General features: G+C 42.7%; 1 protein-coding gene across 8 annotated transcripts in view; it reads left to right on the forward strand.

The window, feature by feature from the left end:
* ldah (lipid droplet associated hydrolase) overlaps window positions 1–25161 on the forward strand; it is a 356347-nt gene that overhangs the window by 251102 nt on the left and 80084 nt on the right. The window lies entirely within an intron of this gene.

Genomic DNA, 25161 nt, shown 5'->3' on the forward strand with positions numbered 1-25161 from the left:
TGATTATCCTTCACCTTTAATTAAAGAGTGATTGGGACATACACATGGGATTAAGGTAGAAGCTGAAATATCATAAATTTTTTTAAAAAGTTAAATGTGGACATTTTTATCATAATGGAAAAATATGACATTCCACAGATATAAAATCAGTTTCTCAGGACCAGTAAGACTGGTCAACAATAATTATTAACTTAATATGCCGTTAAAAAGCCAGTTAAACCTCATTCAAAAAGTATAACCTTTTCAAGTTGATAACAGCGAGGGTAGTTGCTTAAAAGGGCAAATTCCCATGAGTTCAGTGACTTCTAAGTGAATGCAGTCTGCAGAGACATCAGCAGTGCTCTGGAGAAGTATAAAATCACTGACACCAATTTCTGGATTTCTGCACTTAACTGCGCATGTGCAGACTCCAGAAGGTGCCATTTCAGAGGAATAATGAGGACAAACGCTGACTTACTGCTCATAATCTGGGCCGTTATTTATATTTCCTGTACATTTAAAGTCTCATCACTTGGACCCATCTTAACAGTGGAAGTGAACACTCTCATATATTTTGTGCTTTAATTATGACCAATACTGTCCCTGCTATATTCTATACTCAAGTTCACCCTCTTAACAGAAAATAATCCAAAAGGCTAAATAGAAGGAATGAGTATTTTTATTATGTATTTCATTTCCTTATTTCTCACCAAATGTGTTTTTTTCTTAAATCACTTGTAAATTTTTATAATTTGTCTTGAAACATGTTTATAGTCAGACAACAGGCAAATGTAAGTGGAATTATCATGGGGGAAAGGGTATTTGTTGTGTCATGCCAAAATAGTAGTAATAAAAGCAAACCCAATCATGCATTAGTTCATTTGTTAATCTTTATGATTTGCACACAATGAAAAACATATAGAAAACTCTTTGGCAAAGTATCAAAACAATGGTATCTGAGTCAATCCTGGAACAAAGCCTTACAGTGAGCATTTCAAATTGGAAACATACTTCTATTTTAAAGAGACACTATCCCTTTTGTTGATCTATACGGTGGCTAAACTTCTCTGCTGTATCAAATACTGAAACTCAAACCTGACAATTATCATGTTGCAATGCTTTACATTTAAACCATAACTGTTAACATAAGCTGTCATCATTGCAGTAATGTACAAATTATTTAGTGATGTTCACATCAGTGTAAATTGCAAATCATATTATGTGGATTTTTTATTTCGAGTTTTAAATAAAACATCCTGGCAGTTAGCCAACAAAAACACTGCCTTTAAAATGTAAGTCCAGTTGAATACAAACTACCAATCACACTTTTTTTCCTATAGCTAAACAGCTCAACTGTCTCCATGATTGTTTCCTTCAAATATTTCAATGGAATGAAAATCAGAAGGTTCCATAAAGGATAGTTGATCTGCACCACCAGCTTACCGGTCAGGCGCACGGAAATTTGTCCTTGTGACTTTAATCCTGGTGCATAAATACTATAGGGCACAATTTGGCATTACTTTGCATAACATTAGTTGTATTAGCTTTTATTATTATAAAATGTTCATATATTTCACTGTTTCTGTGGGTCTTGCATAGCAGGCTGCATGCCAGGAAGTTCTGGCAGTTTTATAATTGGCTTACTGCCAATTGCACAGGACTAGCACTTGTGAAACTCAGTGACACAAGCACAGGTTTCTTAAAATATAAAAGGACCTTGAATGGAGTATTCCATTGCAGTTATACTATCCCACTCTATGCTGCTGCCAATGGTTTCCTTTCCTCTGTTCACATAGTTGTCCCTTGTGTACTCAGTGAATCCAACCTTGGCTCCTTCCTCTATATTATATACATACTACTCCTCATCAGTATTGTCTGGAAGCTTTGTGGTTAGGTTCCATATGTATGCCAATGACAGCCAACTACTTCACTGCCTTCTCATTTGTCCCAAAGGTTGTTGCCATTCTCTCAAATTGCCTGTCCAATGTCAAGGACCTAGAGAACTCAAAACCTTCTCCAACTGAAAGTCAACAATAACAACAGTTCTGAATGCATTATCTCCAGAATTGATAGGACAAATGTTTAGGTTGTTGACTCGATGATCAGATTTGGGCTACACGAAAAAAAACTTGCATTATATAGCGCCTTTCACAACCATCGGATGCCCAAAAACACATTACAGCCAATGAAGTACTTTGAAGTGTAGTCACTGTTTTAATGTAGGAAATTTGGAAGCCAACCTGAGCACAGTAAGCTCACACAGCGGTGGGATAATGACCAGGTAATCTGTTTTGATGATGTTGGTTGGGGGATAAATGTTGACCAAGACACCACGAAGATCTCCCCTAATCATCGAGTGGTATCATGGACCTTTTGCATTCACTTGAGAAGGCATACAGGGCCTCTGTTTAACTCATCCTCTCACAGCACTTCCAACAGTGCAGCACTCCCTCAGTACTGCACAAGAGTATCAACCTAGATTCTATGCTTAATTCTCTAGAGTGGAACCTGAACCCAGAACCTGACTCAAAACATGAGAATGCTGCCAATTGAGCCATGGCTGATACTGAAGTAAACAGATGGAAAGCTGGGAGAGGAGACTGAGAAACTTAAAGGATGTTTAGCTGCACTTAGCGCAGTCAAGAACTTCAGTGTTCTTTGAAGCCCATATCCACAGCACGATTAAATATCGTAATCTATTAAAGTCAAAAGTGTTGCACCCCATAATTACTACTCCAGGGAGGGGTTCATCTCTATAACATTTGAGAGATGTGACTGGCCTCTTTGTGCTTTCTATGACCATCACTGGGCAGCATCGCAGAATTTGCTAATGATTAAGCCAGTCCTGCACCTTGGTCCCAAGAACAGAAGAGTTTATTCAGATGAAAATCAGTGTTTGCATCAGCCCAAAAATTCAGTATGCTAAATATCCTGTCTGGGTATTTCTTTTCCTTGTCTGTAACTTGGTCCCATATATGTGGACAATCAAATGCAGAAGTAAGCAAGACTTGCCGAGCCAGCATAATCCATAGGTTTTGCTCTCGAGGTTTTGCTGGGCCTTAATCAGCCACTGAAGTAAATATTGTAGTCAGTTGCTTCCATCTGTATCTTGTTACTGCACTGCTTTTCGTAGAAAATAAATTACTGATGTTGAGTTCAAGCCAGTATCATTATACTGTTAGTAGTTTAAAAATGGAAACACTCTAGAATGAAAAGTGGATATTCAACAAAATTTGTAACTGACACATTATTGTTTTAGTTTTGTTGACTTGAATGTTACTATATTTATGTATAGTTGTGCTTTTTAGAAGATATTGCTACAAATTAACATTTATTGACTTTTCATAATTTTAAGGAATAAATGCTAAAATAAATATTACTTTCACTATAAAATAAGATACCATTTTATATCTCCAACAGTTTTGAGTTTCAAAGGGAAAAGTTAACTAGTAATTATATCTGCTGGGCTCGATTGTCAGCGTACATAAGAATCCGTCTGCTATATCTTGCAATATACTGTTGTAAACAGGGTTGTGGCGGCAGTTTAAGTAACATAGTACTTTCAGTTCACACTGAGCTGAATGGTGACCACCACAGAATATTCGAGATTTGTTTTAATGAAGCCTCCCCGCCTGGCTACATCTTCCACTACTTGCCCCACCCAGACTGTCGCAGTGGCAGTGTGGCAACTATCACTCGATCACACCTTGGCACGGTGCCCGCACCCCCCCCCCCCTCACTCCTCTGGCAATTACTCCTTCTTCGAGCATCTCACCTTGTTCCACCCCTCTCACCTCTCTTTCAAAATTATCAATCTCTATTGCCTCTCAAGCTTGATGATAATATTCTCACCGAGATATTGTCACTGCTTTTCTCCCTCAGCCTCTGCACTGAACGCCTTCTCATCGTCAGTAATTTCAACCTCCATCTCAACTCATCATGTTCTCTCTCCTCCGAATTCACTGCCCTCCTATCCTCCCTAAATCTCTCCCTGCACATAAAACCCCAACCCATATTCACAGCTACCCCCTCGACCTTCCCATCTCACAGGTTCTTGCTAGTCCCATCATCTCAATTACAGATAAGGCCATCACTGATCACTTCCTTGTATCATTTTCCACCCACGCCCGACCCTATTTTATTCTGCATCTGTCACTGGAAAAACTATCCCACTATTCACTTACAACTGCACTTTCAAAATCTCAACTGTCTAGCCTTTGGCCCTCCGTTTGTCACAACATTTCTGCAGCTAATTATTTGCTCAACCGCACCCTCACCTCCACCTTTGATGCCCTAGTCCCAATAAAAAGATCAGTCTCTCTCACCCTGGCCATTCCCCCTGGTGTGGCCCTCATCTCCACTCCCTTAAGTCCCAGGGACATAGACTTGAAAGGATATGGCAGACAACTGGTGTAGCCATCCACCACAGATCTGGCTGGGCCACTTAAAACACTATCAGATCCTGCTGTTTGCTAAAATTTCTCACCATTCCAGGATCATCTTGGAATGCAAAAATAACCCTCGGCTTCTTTTATCTAGGCAAACCGTCTCTGAGACCCCCTTCCACTCTTTCATAATTGTGAGGAGCTCATGGACTTTATTGCCACTAAGATCGAGACCATTCAATCGGCTGTCTCTGCCACGTCCCTCCCTTCCACTCGCACACCTGGCCAAACTTCTTATAATGTTTCCCCCTGTCCTAGCCCTGAACTCACATCTTTCTCTAGTTTCTCTTCTATCTCCCGCTCATGCCCTGTCTGAGCTTATCTTGTCCAATTGACCCACCTCCTGCTCCCTCAACCCTATTCTCACTAAACTGCTGATATTGTAAATGGTTCTCTCTTTTCAGGTGTTGACCCTCTTTAAATCTGCTGTCATCACCCCTCTCAAAAAAAAACCCTTGACTCCACCGCCCTTACAAACTAGCAGCCCATCTCCAACCTCCCTTTCCTCTCCAAAATCCTTGAACATGTTGTTGCTTTCCAAATCCATTCTCATCTTTCCTGGAACTCTAAGTTTGAATCCCTCCAATCAGATTCCTGCCCCGCTACTGTACTAAAACAGCTCTTAAAGTCACAAATGACCTCCTACGTGACTGTGACAAAGGTAAGCATTCCCTCCTCAACCGTCTCGACCTGTCTGCAGCCTTTGACACGGATTACCACACCATTCTCGTCCAGCGCCTCTCCACTGGCATCCAGTTGGGTGGGACTGCTCTCATCTGGTTCCATTCTTATCCATCTAATCGTAGCCAGAGAATCACGTGCAATGGCTTCCTTTCCTGCTCCTGCACTGTTACCTCCGGTGTCCCCCAAGGATCTATCCATGGCTCCTTATTATTTCTCATCTATTTCTCAACCACATGCTGCCCCGTGGTGGCATCATCCAAAAGCACGGTGTTAGTTTTTGCATATATGCTGACGACACACCTCTACCTTACCACCACTTTTCTCTCTTCTCTTCCATTGTTGCTAAATTATCAGACTGCTTATCTGACATCTAGTACTGGTTGAGTAGAAATTTCCTCCAATAAAATATTGAGAAGACTTCTGGTCCTCACTGCAAACTCTGTTCCCTAGCTACTGACGCCATCCCTCTCCCTGGAAACAGTCTGAAAGTAAGCCAGTCTGTTTACAACCTGGGTGTCACATTTGACAAGGTGAGCTTCCGACCTCATGTTTGTGCCATCACTAAACTGCCTATTTCCACCGTCATAACATCGCCCAACTTCATCCCTATCTCAGCTTGTCTGCTGCTGAAACCCTCATTCATGCCTTTGTTACCTCTAGACTTCACTATTCCAACACACTCTTGGCTGGTCTCCCACATACTACTCTCCATAAATTTAAGGTCATCCAAAACTTTGCTGCCCGTGTCTTAACTCGCACCTAGTCCCGTTCCCCATCACACCTGTACATTGGCTCCTGGTCAAGCAACAACTTGATTTTCAAATTCTCATCCTTGTTTGCAAATCCTTGGCCTCACCCCTTCCTATCTCTGTAATCTCCCCCAGCCACATAACCCTCCAAGATATCTGTGCTTCTCTAATTCTGGCCTCTTGTGTATCCCTGATTTAAATCGCTGCACCATTGGTGGCCGTGCCTTCAGTTGCCTAAGCCCCAAGCTCTGGAGTATCTTCCCTACACCTCTCCACCTCTCTATCTCTCCATCTTGCTTTCTTTAAGACAATCCTTAAAACCTACCTCTTTGACCAAGATTTTGGTCATCTAACCTAATATCTCCTTTTGTGGCTCAGTGTCATATTTTGTTTTATAATGCTCTTGTAAAGTGCCTTGGGCGCAGTATAAATATAAGTTGTTTTTAATCTTGATTTATTCAAGACAATACCAATTATGTCCCGGTTGCACCCATTTTTTGGTTTGAGCATTGAGCCGACTAAGCTTAGCCCATAATTTTCCCCAGAAGTATGCCAGGTGCTAAATTGGAAGTGTGGCACCAGACTGAAACGAACATTAGAACACTTGAACTTGCAGATCGTTTAGAAGGTTAAGGGGTGATCTGATTGAAGTCTTCAGGATATTAACAGGAAAAGACAGGCTTGATAAAGATAAACTATTTCCACTGGTTGGAGATTCTAAAACTAGGGGGCATAGTCTAAAAATTAGGACCAGACCGTTCAGGAGAGATGTTAGGAAGCACTTCTTCACGCAAAGGGTGGTAGAGGTTTGGAACTCTCTCCCACAAACAGCGGTTGAAGCTAGAACAGTTGTTAATTTTAAATCTGAGATAGATTTTTGTTAAGCAAAGATATTAAAGGATATGGGCCAAAGGCAGGTATATGGAGTTAGGCCGCGGATCAGCCATGATCTCACTGAATGGCGGGACAGGCTCGAGGGGCTGAATGGCCTACTCCTGTTCCTAAGTCCTGACACCTGTTTTAGGGCCCCGCTTGAATTTGTCATTAACTGGACCAAGCATGGGCTGTTCATTCTTTGCTTAGTGCTTCTGGTCTAACCAACGGTCTTTAAAGAGATGCCACCCACAACAGGTAAGTTATTTCTTTATACTTTCTTTTCTATAGATTGAAGGGGAGTAGATTCTCCACTCCTCCCCCAGAACATACCTGTGGGTCGGCTCAATGTCAAAGCTGGCAAGCTGCTCAATGCCCTGACTGATGAGCTTCATCAGGAGGCCAAATTGGCACCACAGCTCCAGATGAAGCCAGAGGCCCAATTTGCAGTGAGCCTCAGGTTAACATCTCTTGATATGCATTCCAACCACGAAACTCATTTCACATTTGTTTCTGGCATTTCTTCAATTTCTTGGCCAATATATTAAAACCAAAATATATCCAATTTGATTAATTTAATTTTGGATTTGTTTTTATTTTCAAAGTAACCGCAACTTCAAATACCTCCCAGTGTTGACTGCAGGTGGCCTAACCTGAAGTGAATAAGCAGATTTTTAAAAAATCCATAATGCATATTTTTCATCCACTAACATGAAAAATTGTTATATCTTCTAACGCTGTCTGATGCCCCCCAACATATTCACTTAATTTAGCAAGATGTCTTGAAATACTATCATTTCAACTGACCACAAATGTTAGCGTTATTAGCAAATAGTTAACATCAGTGGAAGTATCCTTCTTGCTATTATTTATGAATGAGAATTAGGTGACCCAGAGTCAGGTACCAACAGATCTCTGCCATACAGTGCTCATAGTCAAAGCCTTCATCATTTACCATGACCTTCTACTTTTTATTGCTGTCAATTCAGTAAACTAATATGCCATTAATTCCAAGCACAGTTATGTTATCCTTGAAAAGTCTCAAATAAGGAATCAAATGCCTTTTGAAATTCCACATAATTTATATCCACTGGGTAATTTTAATTCACTGATTTGATTACTACTTGAAGGTATTCCAGCACATTTGAGATTTGACCAACTGCTTCCAGAATCAGGTTTTTCTCCCTTTTATTCTTGTCAGGCAGGCATTAATGATATCTGGTAAAATATTCTGTTAGATGGATATGAAGCACACTTTGCTATGGGTGAGATGAATAAGTTGCGATACTGATTAAAAATTTGTGAATAGAGCTGAGACCAGCATTTTAACTCCTTTTCTGGGAATGAATATATTTATCGCAGAATACCTACTTATCACAAATGTAATTTTATCAGTAACTTATCTTCCAATGCACAGGAAACACAATGCACTATGTATAAAAGTGAGCATAGACATTTCAGTGAATTTTCTGTCACAAGTTCTTGGCTTTAAAACAGCTCATGCATCAAAGTTGTTGACAGCAGGTGACTCAAAAATCATACAGAATTCTGCAAATGTTTTTAATCAAGATTTGTATAGTCTCTCTATGTCTGTGAAAGGAGAACAGAACTCATTATGATGAAGTTAGTCATTGGGCACTGCAGTCTGATCTAAGTAAAGCCAGTTGTTTGACGAGTTGACTGTTTTGGTCAACTATTATTGTGTGCCTGTAACTATGTTCTGTAATAGTCAAAACAAAAATTGCAAGAAAGGCAATTGGAATTGTGCAGGTAAAGATTTATTAACCAGTTTTCAACTGAACTGTCATGAACTGGTATGCATTATAGGTATCCTATTTCGGATTGATGGCTATAAGTAAAGCAGTTGTGATCAGATTCTGAGCGAAGACCAAGTTTATAAAATTGCAACAGGCAATCCTGATTTCTATTTAGAGTTTACACCTGATCTGTTTAATACCTTGAGTATTTCCCAGAGCAAGTGTGTTTTAATGTTTATCCTAAACTAGGTATTTGAGATTTGGAGTTCTTTTGGACTTTCTTAATTTTGTGAATTGGATAGCATTCTGTATGTTCCTCCAAGATTTATCTTGTTTCTTATGACTGGTTCTGTGGGAAGACTTTTTGTGGCAGCCAAATGAACACAGTTGCTAAATGTGAAAGCCAGTCAGGAAAGGTAATTGACACTTCTCAGTGCCAAGATCTATTGTTTCCAAAAGGGAACATATTGGCAGGTGTACGAAAACTGCACTAGCGCTGTAAATCCTTAATTTGTTTCAGAGATAAGTGGTTTCTGTGAAATGTGACGGCAAAATTCCAAACTATTTTGGCTTTTCTGAGACCTAAAATGAGGGCATTTTTTTTTTGTTTCTCAGGCCAGAAAATTGGAGTGGAAGCTAATTGAGATGATTTTCTACCCCAAAATTGATTCCCCCACCACACCCCAAATCCCCAAACGCCATTTGGCACTTGCTGCAGACTGCCTATTGAGTCCCTAGCCATTTAGTTTAAATATGTTTACATGAGGGTCACTGTTACTGCAGACCAGAACTTCATAGTTTTACACTCACAATGTACTAGAAGTACATTAGAATGAGAACTACAAAGAACAACTGTTGCCAGCATCAGCAGAGACAGGCAGAAGCAAGGAATGTTTGAGTATGAAGACTGCTAAGGAGAGTTTTGAATGGCGATTACTGCAGCAGAGAATTACTTTTTTGAGAAATTTGTTTTATTTTGCCATTCAGTCTGCACAGCCAATGGGAGAGTGGGACTAGCTGAGTTGCTCTTGCAGAGAGCTGGCATGGACAAGTTGAGCCGAATGGTTACAGCACAGAAGGCAGCCATTCTAGGATTCTATACATACTCACAATGGAGACTTCTCAGGAGCAGGTATGGCATCCTCCATCTGTTTGTCAGGTGACTAACATACTTCTCGGGAGTACTGGAGAATAGATCCAGTTTGGCATCACAGCAAGGCAGGAATGAGATACGGCCAAAGGTATTCAGGGATCTGGGGCAAAGCCAGGGGTAGTTAGGTCGCAGATCTCACTGAATGGCGGAAAGGGCTTGAGGGGTTAAATGACCTACTCCTGTTCCTATGTTCCATCCAGTTGTAAGGGGTCTCTGGCTTTCCCAAGGTTAGACTACAATAGATGGTACTTAAGTTGCATTGTAGTTCCTCGATGCCTGAATACACAGTTTGTGTGTGACAGCATGTTGAACTTTATATTTAACTTTCTGATGGGATGAATGGCCTCCTTCTGTGCTTTATGACTCTATCAGTGCAAGGTTTTCTGGAAACTGTGAGGGATGCATTCTTCCTTTAGAATCCAGCCCTCACAGAGCCCTTCATAGAAGAAAACCATGTTAACGTGGCTAGTTTGTGGATGACAAGATATGCCCCTTCTCCTGCAGATAATGGCACGATTAAGAGATGCACCAACACCAGTGGAGTAGCACTACAATGAGGCACACACCTGTACCAGAGTGATCATTCAAGAGAATTAAAGTTTCATAAGGTGCACTTTCATTGCCTTGACAGATCAAGCAAAGTTTTTCTGTATGCTCCAGATGGTGTGTACCACGTACTCCTACACAACTTCACCATCCAAAAACGTGATCTGGGCTTTCTTGGGGAGGTGGCCCTAGCCGCTTTGGAGGCAGAAGTACATGGAGGAGCGCATCAGGATTACTGTCACTGAGAAGATTCCTCAATGATTGCTGCAAGGGGCATTAGAGTACAACTGATCATTGAAATAACAGTCTAACTTTGCCATCACTGCCTTAACACCCTCTTTCCACCTTCAAATAAAGGACTAATCCTTCAATACAGTACCAAGTGCTGTTTATTTTAGTGCCATCAGGGCTGTAACTGTGCTTCAATAGGGAAGAAGAACTGACTAGTCTTTGACCACTTCTTAGTTGGGTGACTGCTGAAAATTCCATTGCAAATGCACATTGTCCATTAATCTCTGCAACAAAGAAAACACTTCCCTAATATTGCTGCAAACGAGGGCTTTCAAAGGAAGCCATACATCTTGGAGACTGATCTCAGAACCTACACATAGGTGTGATGTTCCTTGAACATCCTTCTTTACAAGTACCTATGAATTCTAGATCCTATAATTCCATATCCATGGGTAAATTGCTCCTCAGCCTCTGCTGGAAAGAATGCATATCCTCATCCAATCTTCCAGCTCCTTCATACTCCCTTCTTAGACTGCCTCTGTCAGATTATTCAGTGGAAGATATTCCAAAGAAATAGAACAGTATCACAGCTGAGCCATCCAGTCCAGCTATCTGGCAATGAACTGAGTGATCCAAACACTGCTACTTACTTACCACTCTGCTAGCCTGTGGCTGCGTGTTTTCAACCAGGCGGAATCCAGCATTTCTTGTGTAAGCTTTTAAAGGCTGCATTCTGATTTCCAAGCACCCCTATTACAGTATGGCTGTTAAAAGGGAAATCTGCACTGGACATCGTCTAATAGGTACACAAATGAACTGACCCACAAAAATCTGGCAGACAGCTCTGTGGGGCATCGATAGGCACAACTCCGGTTCTATTGGCAGAAATCTGGTTCAACTCACCACGTGGAATTTCAGGACCAATATGTTTAGTGCAGCATCTGAATTAGAGATTTTTTTTTAAGAAAATATTATGACAGGCAAAGTTGTTTTGTATTAGCAGTTGATGACAGTGTAACAAGATTTCATTGAGTTCACCTGGACCAAATAATGTCCATACTGAAATGTTAGCACCATCCAGTCATTTAAAGGAATTTCAGGTATGTTAGTTCTTTCACTGTATAATGATTATGTACAGTCAATTTCAAAAGTTTTTTTTAATGTTAATATGTTATATCTTCATCCACAAATATAAATTCAGCGGTTATTCTTTAATTCGAAGGATTGGAATTATGATTTATGCAAGAAAAGAGAGAATGGACTCAGTTCACAAAAGAATATTAATGGCTCAGATTTTGCGGTCAGCGGCGAAGCAAGGGTGCTCACCGCTGACCATGAAGTATGTCTCGCTCAGAGATGGATCTAGTGGGAATTTCACCTCTATCGCCATGCAGTGATACTGCAACTGATCGCAGCATTCTTTACTGGGCATTCACACTGTGGAGCTGGAGTGATGACATCAAGTTGTCCAGGCAGCCAATCACATTACAGGATTTTCCCAGACACATAGGGCTGGATTTTGTTCTGGGGTCAGGACCCCGATGTTAGGTGAATTTTCGGGTCCTGACCCCAGGTTGCATCGTTGCCTGGCGCCTGATGTGATTTTTGGTGAGCTGGCCAGGGATTGTGCTTGCCATCCAATTAAGGTCAGTGGGCGGGCACCTGAGGCCAGCTGGCAAATGGGAGGCCCTCCAGCCCTGAGAGATTGGCAGCCCCACTGTCAGAGGTTGGAGCTGCCAATAAATATAGAAGGGAAAGGACACTTCAAGACGGAGGTGCCCTCTGAAGACTTTTTGAAAAGGTGAAAGTAAAATGGGCCTTGGCTGCTATCATTGTTGAGGGGGGGAAACCCCCTCCACAGGGTGGCCAGCATACGCAGCTGTGGCTATTTCAGGATGTGGAGGTGTTGGGTGGGGATGGGGGCATTAAAACAATGCTGGAGCACTGCTGCTGCCACCCCTCCTCCCCCCACCAGACCCCCCCCCCCCAACCTCCATACATGAGCCAAGTTTTGGCTGCCGCAGGGTCCCACCAGCTGCCTGGAAAATTCCAGTTAGCCTCAGAACATTGGCCTTAATGGGTCCTTTAATTGCCTTTAATAGGCTACCTGCTGCTTGCGGGCACTGTCACCTACCCACACCACCACCACCACTGCCCCTCCCCCCCGCCAACCCGAACCTGCCACTTCCAAAATGGGCTGGAGATGCAAACATGCCGGCAAACCAGCACGCCGCTCTCCACCAAATTTCTGGCCTTCCCGCCTCCGGGGATCGAAAATTCTGCCCACAAAAAGGAAGCAAAAAGCATTAAAATAAAATCACTTTAAAAATGTTTCATACAGTGTATTAAAAATTGGGACATGCACCTGGGAGAAGGTAGAAGGTAAAATACTCTAAGAAAGCATTGTTTTAAATTATATATATAAAAAATGTTAGTTTTTAAAAAACTACGAATTATTCCTTTAACAACACTCCATAATTATAAAATTATTTATTTCAGGGCCAATTCTGTTCATCAAATTTTATTAATCACATCACCATTAAAAACCCAGTTACACCTGATTGAATTAAACCTAACTTTTTATGGGGTTTCTAACAGCAATGTGGGAGCAGGAAAGTTGAATTCTCACTGATTTCAATGATTACTGGCTGTTGGGGGTGGGGTGGTCGACAGCACAGTCTGTGTCGGAACCCTGAGTGACAGACCGGAACTTCAGGATTTCTGCACTAATCTACGCAGGCCCATCATCCTGAAGTTGTGGTCAGTTTCAGAGGGATAATGACAGCAAATGCTGACAGGTCATCATCACACCCCAAACCCCCCACCCTGCAAAATTCAGCCTGCGCCATGTACAGAACAACAGTTCTCATTTCAGCTACTAGAGATTTCAGAATTTATATCAATATGTTGACACACTACTGATCGCAGTCCATTGCTACTACCATTGTAGGTGTTGCATGCATGGGATCTGGACTTGCAATACATTTAAATCCAATTAAGCCTGATGTTAGTGCTTTAACTTCCACAGTGTACATCAGCTCTATTTTAAACTTTCACTGTAGCAATACCAGACTGAACCAATGTGTACTGAATAAACAAAGCATCATATCTTTTGGTATTGGTCCATCCAGTACAACACTTCATGTGCATCTACTTTGCAGAAAATTCAACTGTTAGAAATAGCTATGACATTGAAACATACAATAGGAACTTATGTAATTTTAAATATTGCATTCATAGAGAATCATAGAATAAAATCATAGGCTCTGATATCAACAGGGAAGTGTGGAGGGAGAGGGGTGCACAGATTTGTGGTCAGGTCCTGCTGAATTTATGGAAGGAGCTGATTATTGTTGGACTCCATTTCCTAGCCGCAGCCAGCCAGTTTGAGAGTTTGGCTGGCTGTCAGGCAGGTAGGCCTGCAGCATTAGGCCAGAGCCTGGGAGCAAAGAGTAGGCAAGGAGAGATTGGGGGAGAATGGGATATATGATTGAAGGACTGGGGAGAAAGGGATGTCGATGGGAGGGCTAATAAAGATTGGGGATTAGGGTGACATCAATGGGAAGGAATAGGAGATATCGATGGGGTAGCCAGGGAGATCAGGGCGGGAGGGAGACACTGATGGGATGGACTGGAGGAATGGAGAAGGGGGCATTGATGGGGTAGCTAGAGAGATCAGGGGCAATGGGACATCGATCAGGTGGCTGGAGAGATCAATTGCAGTTGTTGTGATATCACTTCAATTGCTTTAGAATGCACTATCATAGGAAGTGATGTCAACTAACATGTGCTATAGCAATTAGAGTAGTATTAGTCTACAGTCAGCACATGTATTACAGAGCTCTCTTGTAAATCTGTTACTTTGCAATAAAGAACACTTCATTCAACTTACCAATCAGCCTAAGATTGTTTGGTATCTTATTGCTGAGAAAGCGATAACATAATATGGTGGCAGCAGAACACATCAGAGTAGCAATAGCGCAGATGGGCTCAGCATACCAGTAACGATGTTCACACAGCACAGTGATCTCAAGCAAGACATCGGGAATGGTGATCTCTCCTGTGGTGTTCAATTAAGGGTCGGGCAACACTGCACATTGTCGACACAGCACTGTCAGATTCGATAACCATCTGCAGAAATTGTTGCTCATGGAGAGCGTGAGTGTAGGAAGGGGGTTGTTTGTTTGGATAGTGGCTGGCAGAAAGGGCGGTAATCAGGCAGAATCGGGCTTGTGAAAAGCAAACAGTCGGTTCAAGTCGGGACTGCGGTATGGCACTGCCATTACACTTCGAGGTTTTCCCGCCGGAAGTGCTTTGTGGGTTTTCAAGAAGAAAAATTCAAGAGGAGAATGTAGAGGAATTTTTGGGTCCTTTTGAGAAACTGGCAAGGCAGCTAAAATGGCCAGCTAAGACCTGGCCTCTTTTACTACAAAGCAAGCTAACTGGAAAAGCCCATGAGGTTTCTTCCCTGTTGCCAGATGAGAGTTCATCAAATTATGAACTAACCAAAAATGCTATCCTTGGGGCATATGAATTAGTACCCGAAGCCTATTGCCAAAAGTTTAGAACCCTCAAGAAGCAAGCTAATCAAACTTATCTGGAGTTTAAAAGAAGTAAGCAGCTGGCTTTTGACCAGTGGCTGAGGGGTCTTAAAGTACAGCTCAGCTACGAGAATCTCAGAGAAGTAATTCTGTTAGAGGAATTTAAACACTCTCTCCCACTCTCAATAAAGACCCATGGAGATGAGCAGCGGGTCCAGAGAGCCCGGCAAGCGGCCGTTCTGGCCGATGAGTTTGCTTTAATTTAGGTCGGTTTCCCAGGGGAGAACTTTTCCAAAAAGGACAAAGGCTGGGAAGGTGAGAGGAGCCCAAGCAGTCCCGGGAAAGAAAGGAAAGTGGAAGACACAGGGGGCCCTCCTCTTGCCAAACAGTTGCCGTAAACAAGAGTGAGACCCAGAGACCTGTGTGCTCCCATAGTAATAAAGCAGGGCATTTAAAAGCTGACTGCTGGAAACTAAAGGGAAAACTGGTAGGGTTAATCAGGGCACACCCGCTCAGTGAAGAAGAGAACCTGATGGAAAGCACAGCAGAGCACGCTGTGGCTTTAACTGCAGTAAGAGTGAAACCCAGGAAGCTTGCTCATGCAAGTGCAGCAAAAGTTAATAGGATTCCTGAAGACTATCAGGGTTTTTCTGTCCAAAGGGAAAGTAACCCCATACCCCTTGAGCGGGGCAAGCAAGCCCATAGTGATTCTCAGGGACACAGGGGTCACTAGATCCCTTTTACCAGGAAAAGGGCTGACCTTTCCCCCAGAGAGTACAGTGAACACCAGAATAGTGGTGATTGGTATTGGAGGGCAGTGTATGCCTGTACTGGGTGCACCTGAAGTACGACTTAGTTTCGGGACCGGTGACCAAAGGGATTGTCCCTAGTTTGCCTGTTGACGGGGTTGACCTGCTGCTAGGTAATGATCTGGTGGGGCTAAAGATGGTAGCCCCCCCGCCCCCCTCCCCCCCCCCCCCCACCTCAGTAGTGAAAGAAAGACCGCAGGAGGTCAGAGAGACAGGGCAGTGGTGGGAAACGGACCCCTGCAGTTTCCCTCAATGTGTAGTGGATCAGACCATGATCAAACCAGCTCCCCCAGAGGAGACTGCATTGGCACTGTCGGCGGATGACCATGAAGTCGGCATGTCTGAGATTTTCTTTGGAAAGTTAGGAGACCCAGGAAATGAATTAAATGGATTTTCCCTAGGTTAGGCTCAGCGAGCCGACCCAGTATTGCAAGAGTTAGCACAGGCTGCCCAGTCTGAAAGTGAAGTAGAGGGAGTCCCTGATTGCTACTATTTAAAGAATGAGGTACTGATGAGGAAATGGAGTTCTCCTCACAGACGTGAGAGCAAGGAGTGGACAGTAGTTCACCAGTTAGTGGTGTCACAGAGGTACCGGAGAGAAATATTAAGAAGGGCCCACGAGACTACAGTGGCTGTACATGCCTCTATACGAAAGACCAAAGCCCGCTTATGACAGCAGTTTGATTGGCCAAAACTGCACAAAGATGTGGTGGAGTACTGTAGGAGATGCCACAAGTGCCAGGTTATGGGGAAACCCCAACCTACAGTGAAATCTGCACCCCTAAGTCCTATACCGGTGTTAGGAGGACCCTCCAGCAGAGGGCTGGTGAATTGTAAGGGACCCCGCTGAGAACAAAAAGGGACAGGCAGGCACAAGACTGGCAAAAGCTTAGAAAGGGAAGGGGAAAAAGCAACCAAGAGGGCAGATTAACAGAAGTCAGGGAGGAATTCCAGATGAAAACCCCTACTGTCCGGTCAGCCAATTCCGGAAAATGTGAAACATTAAACCCCACATCTTCGAATGTATATGCAGACACTAGAAGCACCCACCAGAGTTGCTAACAGTATTTACAGGAACCTGCAGAAACAAAGAAAGACCTCAAGGAGGCCGAGAAACTGTGAAGATGATGCCTCACCTAGTCGAAGTGCCACAGGGGACTGCAGTAGAGTCTACACAAATACCTGCAGGCAGGAGTGTCCTCTGTGACAAAGGGGAGATTAGCAAAGAATCCTCCCCCACAGTCAGAACCAGAGAAACCACCCAGTCCCCTTTTCAGACCTCAACAGGAACAAAGACCCTAGGCAGCCATGGAAATGGGCAAACAGAAGAGAAACTTCCCAAAAAAAAAACACATTTATTGGGATGCCAAAAAGGGGACAATTAAAGCAGCACTGGCACCAAGAGAAGACAGTTTAATAAGTTTTAGGATTTATGAATGAATGGGAATGAATGAGAGAAATGCCTGGTTTTTTTTCTGTATCTTATATTTTTCTCTCGACCCTTTTAATGAAATATGCTTTTCTCGTTGCATTTCATTCCTCTGGGTGTGGAGGTGTCATGCTAGGCCCCCACCTGCCAAGAATGAGGCACATTAATTTTGTCATGAACATTGATTTTAAACTGTTCCTGGAGTGAAGAAAGGACTTCTTTCCCACCTGGTCGTAATTGAGGAGCTACAAGTTTGTAATTCTTTTACTCTGTACAGTAAATGTGAAACTGAGTAAAGATAGGCGCCAGCATTATCCTTCCATAACAAGCTTTCTGGAGTTTAATAGTAGTTACACAGTAGGGTTGAAGCCATGGCTGGAAAAGATATTTGCATATTAACAGACAGTGCTTGGAAGGACAAAGCAGCCATTCAACCACAATGGACTTTTGATCACCAGACGTTGAAGATGGGGGAGCTCGCATTCCAGGTTGACTGCTAAAATGGCTGAATACACAAACGGGCATGGTCAAACCAGCTAGTCACATGACTAACGCTGGGCAACCTGAGTTTTTTGACTTTTTACAAACAGTTTGGGCACAAAGCAGTTTGATCCTGGACTGAGAAGATCTCTCTCCTGTCTGTTCCCATCTCTTTCTCACAAGCCTCTGAATCCAATCAAGACACATGAACCCCAAGAGAGAAAAGTCTCCTACAGGGAACAAGGTTTAAGAAGAATACTGGGCCCCAACGTAAAGCAAGATGTAATGACAATCAAGGACTCTACAGTGAGCTCGAAGAACCCTAACAACAACTCATTGCCTCAAAGCTTTCCACTTAATTTTTCTTCTCTTTTCTGGCTCTATTTGCATGTGCATATCGCGTATGCATGCTCGTGTGGGGAGCGGCGTGTATCCGTAGGCATTAACCGAATTAGAGTTTAAGTTTAATAAATTTCAACTTTTGTTCTTTAAACCTTAGAAAGCCTGTTTGTGCTGGTTTCTTTGTCTTAGAATTGGAAAATGGTGAACAAGGATTCACCAATGGAGAGCTAAAACAGTATGTTTAAAATTAAACTCTGTTACAGTAAGACCAGGTGAAGGCTGAGGGGGACCCCCAGACATCTTTCTCACCTGGTCGTAATAGAGGAGCTACAGGTTTGTAATCCTTTTACTCTGTACAATAAATGCGAAACTGAATAAAGATAGGCTCTAGCATTATCCTTCCATAACAAGCTTTCTGGAGTTTAACAGTAGTTATACAGCCAGGTTGAAGCTGTACATATTGTTTCCTTTTGTGCTTGTGACTTGAAACTATGATATTGAAAGTGTGATACAATATTGAACAATACCAAACAGAATCTGATTATTCTAATTTTTGTTTTATTGTTGGCTTCTTGCCAAGTCAGAAAGATCATTATCTAATACCAGTAGTGAAACAGAATTCTGTGCGTTTACTAGGTTCAGACTACTAGAAAAGATCGGATGTCCACCAAAGCTACTAAGTATCATCACCTCATTCCATGACAATATGAAAGGCACAATTCAACATGGTGGCTCCTCATCAGAGCCCTTTCCTATCCTGAGTGGTGTGAAACAGGGCTGTGTTCTCGCACCCACACTTTTTGGGATTTTCTTCTCCCTGCTGCTTTCACATGCGTTCAAATCCTCTGAAGAAGGAATTTTCCTCCACACAAGATCAGGGGGCAGGTTGTTCAACCTTGCCCGTCTAAGAGCGAAGTCCAAAGTACGGAAAGTCCTCATCAGAGAACTCCTCTTTGCTGACGATGCTGCTTTAACATCTCACACTGAAGAATGCCTGCAGAGTCTCATCGACAGGTTTGCGTCTGCCTGCAATGAATTTGGCCTAACCATCAGCCTCAAGAAAACGAACATCATGGGGCAGGATGTCAGAAATGCTCCATCCATCAATATTGGCGACCACGCTCTGGAAGTGGTTCAAGAGTTCACCTACCTAGGCTCAACTATCACCAGTAACCTGTCTCTAGATGCAGAAATCAACAAGCGCATGGGTAAGGCTTCCACTGCTATGTTCAGACTGGCCAAGAGAGTGTGGGAAAATGGCGCACTGACACGGAACACAAAAGTCCGAGTGTATCAGGCCTGTGTCCTCAGTACCTTGCTCTACGGCAGCGAGGCCTGGACAACGTATGCCAGCCAAGAGCGACGTCTCAATTCATTCCATCTTCGCTGCCTTCGGAGAATACTTGGCATCAGGTGGCAGGACTATATCTCCAACACAGAAGTCCTTGAAGCGGCCAACATCCCCAGCTTATACACACTACTGAGTCAGCGGCGCTTGAGATGGCTTGGCCATGTGAGCCGCATGGAAGATGGCAGGATCCCCAAAGACACATTGTACAGCGAGCTCGCCACTGGTATCAGACCCACCGGCCGTCCATGTCTCCGTTATAAAGACGTCTGCAAACGCGACATGAAATCCTGTGACATTGATCACAAGTCGTGGGAGTCAGTTGCCAGCATTCGCCAGAGCTGGCGGGCAGCCATAAAGACAGGGCTAAATTGTGGCGAGTCGAAGAGACTTAGTAGTTGGCAGGAAAAAAGACAGAGGCGCAAGGGGAGAGCCAACTGTGCAACAGCCCCAACAAACAAATTTCTCTGCAGCACCTGTGGAAGAGCCTGTCACTCCAGAATTGGCCTTTATAGCCACTCCAGGCGCTGCTTCACAAACCACTGACCACCTCCAGGCGCGTATCCATTGTCTCTCGAGATAAGGAGGCCCAAAAGAGAGTGAAACAGAATTCTGTGCTGCGTTTACTATAAGTTAATATATGGGACATTGAAGTATATCCAGTCAACTATATTTCCTTGAATTTCTAGTACCATTAGAGGAAAACACACACATGGCAGTTATGTCTTCCATTTTAAGAGTAGAAAACCTTACTGAAAGCAACAATCAAAATAAAAATGCCATTGCTCTTTGTTCCACCTAGTGACAACATTGGGTATAATCCCCATCAGTAAAATTGAACACAGCCATTCTACATTTACTACTCCAACTAAAATTACACATTCATTGTGATTCTAAATTATATTACTAAGTGTACAGCAGCACCAAATTCAATGGAAATGAAAACTGGGGAAGATTATTGTGGGCAACTAAATCGCTATCACTCATTTACATTATCATCCAAAGTCAAAATTACCCCCTATACTCCTTGAAAGGGCAGGGGTAGGTCCTGTGCTGTTTACATTTCAGCTACCCAATCAGAATTGTATTTTCAATTTTATCAATTACTATAAGGTACCAAAAATAGACATTTTGAAATGTTAATATATATAGACTGACAAACTGAGCAAGTTTAATTTCAGTTTTGGAAATTAAGCCAGCAAAGGAAATGTTTGGAGGAAGATGGTATGTGGACAAAATTCTCATGGCATTAGTCACCACATAGGTTGCTCAAGTCTTTCATTCTGACTGAAGATCTGAACTCAAAAACATACTGAAAATCCACATTGCTAACTACAACTTTGTGATGATCTCTGAAAAATTGTTTCATCCTACTTATTAAGCTGTGCAATAAATGTATTCAAGTAAAGATATTTTAGCATATTCTGGATTCTCACTTGAGTACAGTCCACACTGCTTATAGTGGGCACGTTGGTGTTAACCCGATTCATCTGCTATAAGCATCAAACAGTAAACTCGGTTCCATGTTTAGTGAAGTGACCAGCTCACATTGAAAATGCAAGGTGATGGCAACATGTTTTTTTTTCTGCTGGGAACAATTTGAGTTCAGACTTAAGTTAAAGCAATATTGACTGAGATGAATTCCTCCACCTGTGTGCCTGTCCCTCTCCCACCATCCATTACTCACTCAGCAGGGCAGGTTGTAGGCAGAAACCACCACTGCCAGTCACTCTGCAGTACTGAGAGCTTCCTTTCACCTCCTTTATTCTGCTTTGTGCCAAATGACTTAATATTTAGTCTAATTTGGTGTTATTTAGCCTAATGTATTGCCACTGAAATGTCAAGGTATTTCAGAGGATTTCAAATATTCTCCATTAGCAATGAAGGTTCAGAAAGCTTAATGAATTGCCTGAAACAAGTGGCCTACTTCATATGTATCAAGCAATGCCTTTGTAATTGATTTATATGGTGGTTGAAATGGTTCTGGGAAATTTCCAGGTATAGTCAGTAGCCCATGGGCAGTATAAGTGGTGGGAAATGTATTGTGACCAATTTAAGTGTTTGGATAATAAAGCTTAAAATTGAAGGGATAAAATTTTTTGAAAGAAAATTGCTGATCCTTGAAATTTGAGATAAAAAGTGCAGAAAATACACAGCAGGCCTATCAGCATCTGTAAAAAAAAAAGCCTGGGGTCAATTTTAACCCTAACCAGCCAGGTGGGCAGTTAAAAATAAGTAAGCTACTTACCAGCTTGGAATTCAGCCCTTTCCCACCATCTCCAATATTAGCCTGAGGCTTCTGCAAGCCAATTAGATACTCACCTAAAGCCTCACACATACGCTGCTCAATCAGTTTAATATAGGAAAGGTGTTCCCTGAACACCCACTGTGGGTAGGGTTTCCTGCACAGTTCCCTCCTACTGCCTCTTCTCCCAGTTTTCCTACTCTCTGGAGTCTTCTTTGCTGCTGCAACCCCACTCCTCCAGTCCCCAAGGTAGATCCAACAGAGACCCGTGAGTCAAATGAACTACTTGCAACACAGACAACCAGCATTTCCAATGCATGGTTTCCAGAACTTTGAAGTCAGTTTACCTGAAGACACAATTGCCAAGAAAAGACACAAATGTTCACCAGCAACCTAACATGACAAAGCAACAACATAACCTGTATAAATGAGGTGATGCCTTTCATTAATGATCCTGGAGGGTCCTTCCTGACTGTTAGTGCCATGATCTGCTGGGCAAGTTGATAGCATGGCAGTTCAGGTGCTGGTACATACCAGTTTTGTAAAAGAGTCCTACAGTCAGTGTAGGACCCATGTTTTACTATTACAATAAGGTTTTACATACTTCCAGCGCATGACCTGGATAATGTTGGGATGCCTGGTGGGTGACACAATTCCGCCATGGATAGGGCTTATGCACACCCCCTGCTCCCCCCAACCCCCCTCCACTCACCATATTCAATACCCAGCCACCCATTTTGCATCTGAAAAATAGGTGTTATGTGATTATATTTCTAGGCTGCAGTATAGTAACTTACTCAGATAGAATTAATTGTAATTTTCTGTATAATACCATTGTATTTTTTGTAATAATAGAAAATAACTATGATGTACATTCATGTTACAATTGGGTGTATACCCATAGAATTGGAAGAATACACTAATAAGGTTACAAGACAACTCTAATCTGAGCTTTTAGGTGCTGAACAGACCTAGATCCCAAACGTGAATCCTGCATTCTGGTGAAATTTTGAGAGTGGCTCTCAAACGCTTCCCAGAGATTATCTGAATGCTGGCATGATGCTACTATTTTTAAAAACTCTGATTTACCCTTGTTTTAATTTAACATATACATACAGAGTCAGATTTTAATTTTTGTGTTCTCTTTGGTGGCTTAGAGAGAACATAGGAATAGAAAGAGGCCATTCAGCTCCTTGAGCCTGCTCGATCATTCAGTTAGATTGGGCTGATATAATTTTTCTTTCCTCCCCTCCTTTAATAGCATTAACTCCTTGCTGTGACATGGTTCTATGAACACTGGTCTCCCTTTTGCTACCTCAACCAAGTGGCCAATTGTAGCACCTCTGCCTCGGCCCTATTGTTACCTAACTGAGTAAAGCCCAGGAATCAAGCTGGGACGTGGATCTGAATGGCTGAGCTACTAACTGGTTAAACATACCCTGCCACTTGTAGATTCTAGATAAAACTGCTGCACCTGATATGGTAAATTTTGTTTGTGTTTGAGCCCTGGGCAAAGGTCACAATTGATATCATAAGTTTAAGGATCTACTTCCATTTCAAACATTGAAAAAATAGCAAATGAGAAAAGTCTGTTCAAGCAGTTAAGCTTATTTCTTCCACAAATCATGTAGTTCAATGTGCTTTAGTATAGATTTAACTGAACACATTCAGTCTTCCCCAGCCTCTTCCTGTACCAAATAACAATTATCACACATTTCCCTCTCTCTACTACCCATAGAGATACAGGTTAAGAACAATGACACCATTTATTTATAACCTGTTCCATCGATGGTTAGAGATAAAGGAGCAAAATTCAGTTGTACTGTCATCGGGCTGCCAGTATTCTAGGATTGCCCTGGAACCTCTGGGAATTAAAGACAAATTTCATGGACACCTCTGCAAGCAATCCAGAAGAAAAATCATACGACATTAAAAGAATGATATGGAAAAGGCTACATGACTGAACGTGACAATTGGAGGTGGAAGTTCATGAGATGAAACCTCTAGAAATATGCCCAACCTTGGCCTGCCACCAACCTCCCTCCAACCCAAATCTCAGGAATTAAGTTACTTTAATAATTGGGTAGGCATTAACGCCTGCAGTCGTGCAACAGGAGCACCCAGTTCATGGAGATAATACAATTTCACAACAGCACCATGAGTGAGAGCCCAGATCAGGTCATAAAACAAGATTTATTAAAACCTCTCAATGGAATACCAGGGTCACTTTGCTACAGTAATCAGTCACTCTGGGATGGATTACGGTTGTACTTATTAATAGTGGGGCTTTTACGGACCTACATCCGCTCTCACTGGAGGGCATATCAGCTGTATATAGCGGGGTTCCCAGGGTAGCTTGGGAATGCCCCCAGACATGTTCCAATACTGTGCAACCACTCCATAAAAGTGTGGTTTGGACTGATGCGAACAGAAAGGAAGAGTGACAAAAATGAGAGTAATTCAAATTTGGCATTACAAAGTATTATCATGCAGTATTGGGGCTAATTTTAAGCCCCCAAAAACAGATGGGTTTCCATCAGGTAGAAAGTTGAAATGTTGAAGATCTGAAACAGGAACCCAACCCACCTCAAAAACTGCCCACTTCCAGTTTTAACAGAGGTGGAAACGAGGAGCGGGCAAACAATCCGCTCCCAGAAGGCGGGTTGTTTTAAAGAGGTTATGTGCCTTCGTTTTAACAGTGTTTCTTTAACCACAGTTGACCGGGCTTCCTGACACCTCGGGAATCCCGGCAGCTAAAAGGAAGCGAGCAGGGCCAGATCCAACAAGTAGAATTCTTTCTAGCACTGATTAGGAGCCAAGAGGAGCTGGAGTGTTTTCCTCCCAGCCCAAGAGGCTGACCTGTAAACATCACCCCGCAGAATCTCCATGAACATCCCCCCAACAGCCCAGTGATCACCAACTCTCATGATCTCTGACTCTCCCTCTGAACTCCCCATCCCTGATTCTGCTTCCACTCTCTCCCCCATCCCTGCATCCCTGCCTTAAATCTCTCCTTCCAACTCCTCACCATGGCCTCTGATCTCTCCCCGACCACCTGAGATCACTCCCAACCCTCCAGACCCACTGTACCCATGCAGCCCCTCCCCTATCCCAATCTCTACTCCCAACAGCACGAAACTTAACTGATCCTGGGCTTCGATGACTTCTACAGCATTCCCGCCCAATGGTCAGTCAAGCTGGCCTCTGGGCGAGGGAACTGTTAAAAGAAACACATGCGCACCATGGAGTTAAAACTTCATGGCATTTTGGGAAATCTGACCTTCCAGGCTTCCCGACCATAACCCATCCCCACCGCTCGGAAATCCTGCCCCAGTAAATATCATGGCCATTGTATTGATGCAATATGAAGGGTGATTTTCTGACTTCACGACTTCAGCAGGGAGTATATATTCCGAATGAAGAAACTGCAATTGGATTTCCAGAAGACAGAAAACCATGATAACAAGTTTGAAAGTGTGTATTGGGCCCCAACGAGAGGGCAAAATCAAACTGCAATCAAAGACTTTAGATCAAACTCAAAAGACAGTAA

Source organism: Heterodontus francisci, chromosome 3 (genome assembly GCF_036365525.1).
Source record: "Heterodontus francisci isolate sHetFra1 chromosome 3, sHetFra1.hap1, whole genome shotgun sequence".
NCBI classification, from domain to species: domain Eukaryota; kingdom Metazoa; phylum Chordata; class Chondrichthyes; order Heterodontiformes; family Heterodontidae; genus Heterodontus; species Heterodontus francisci.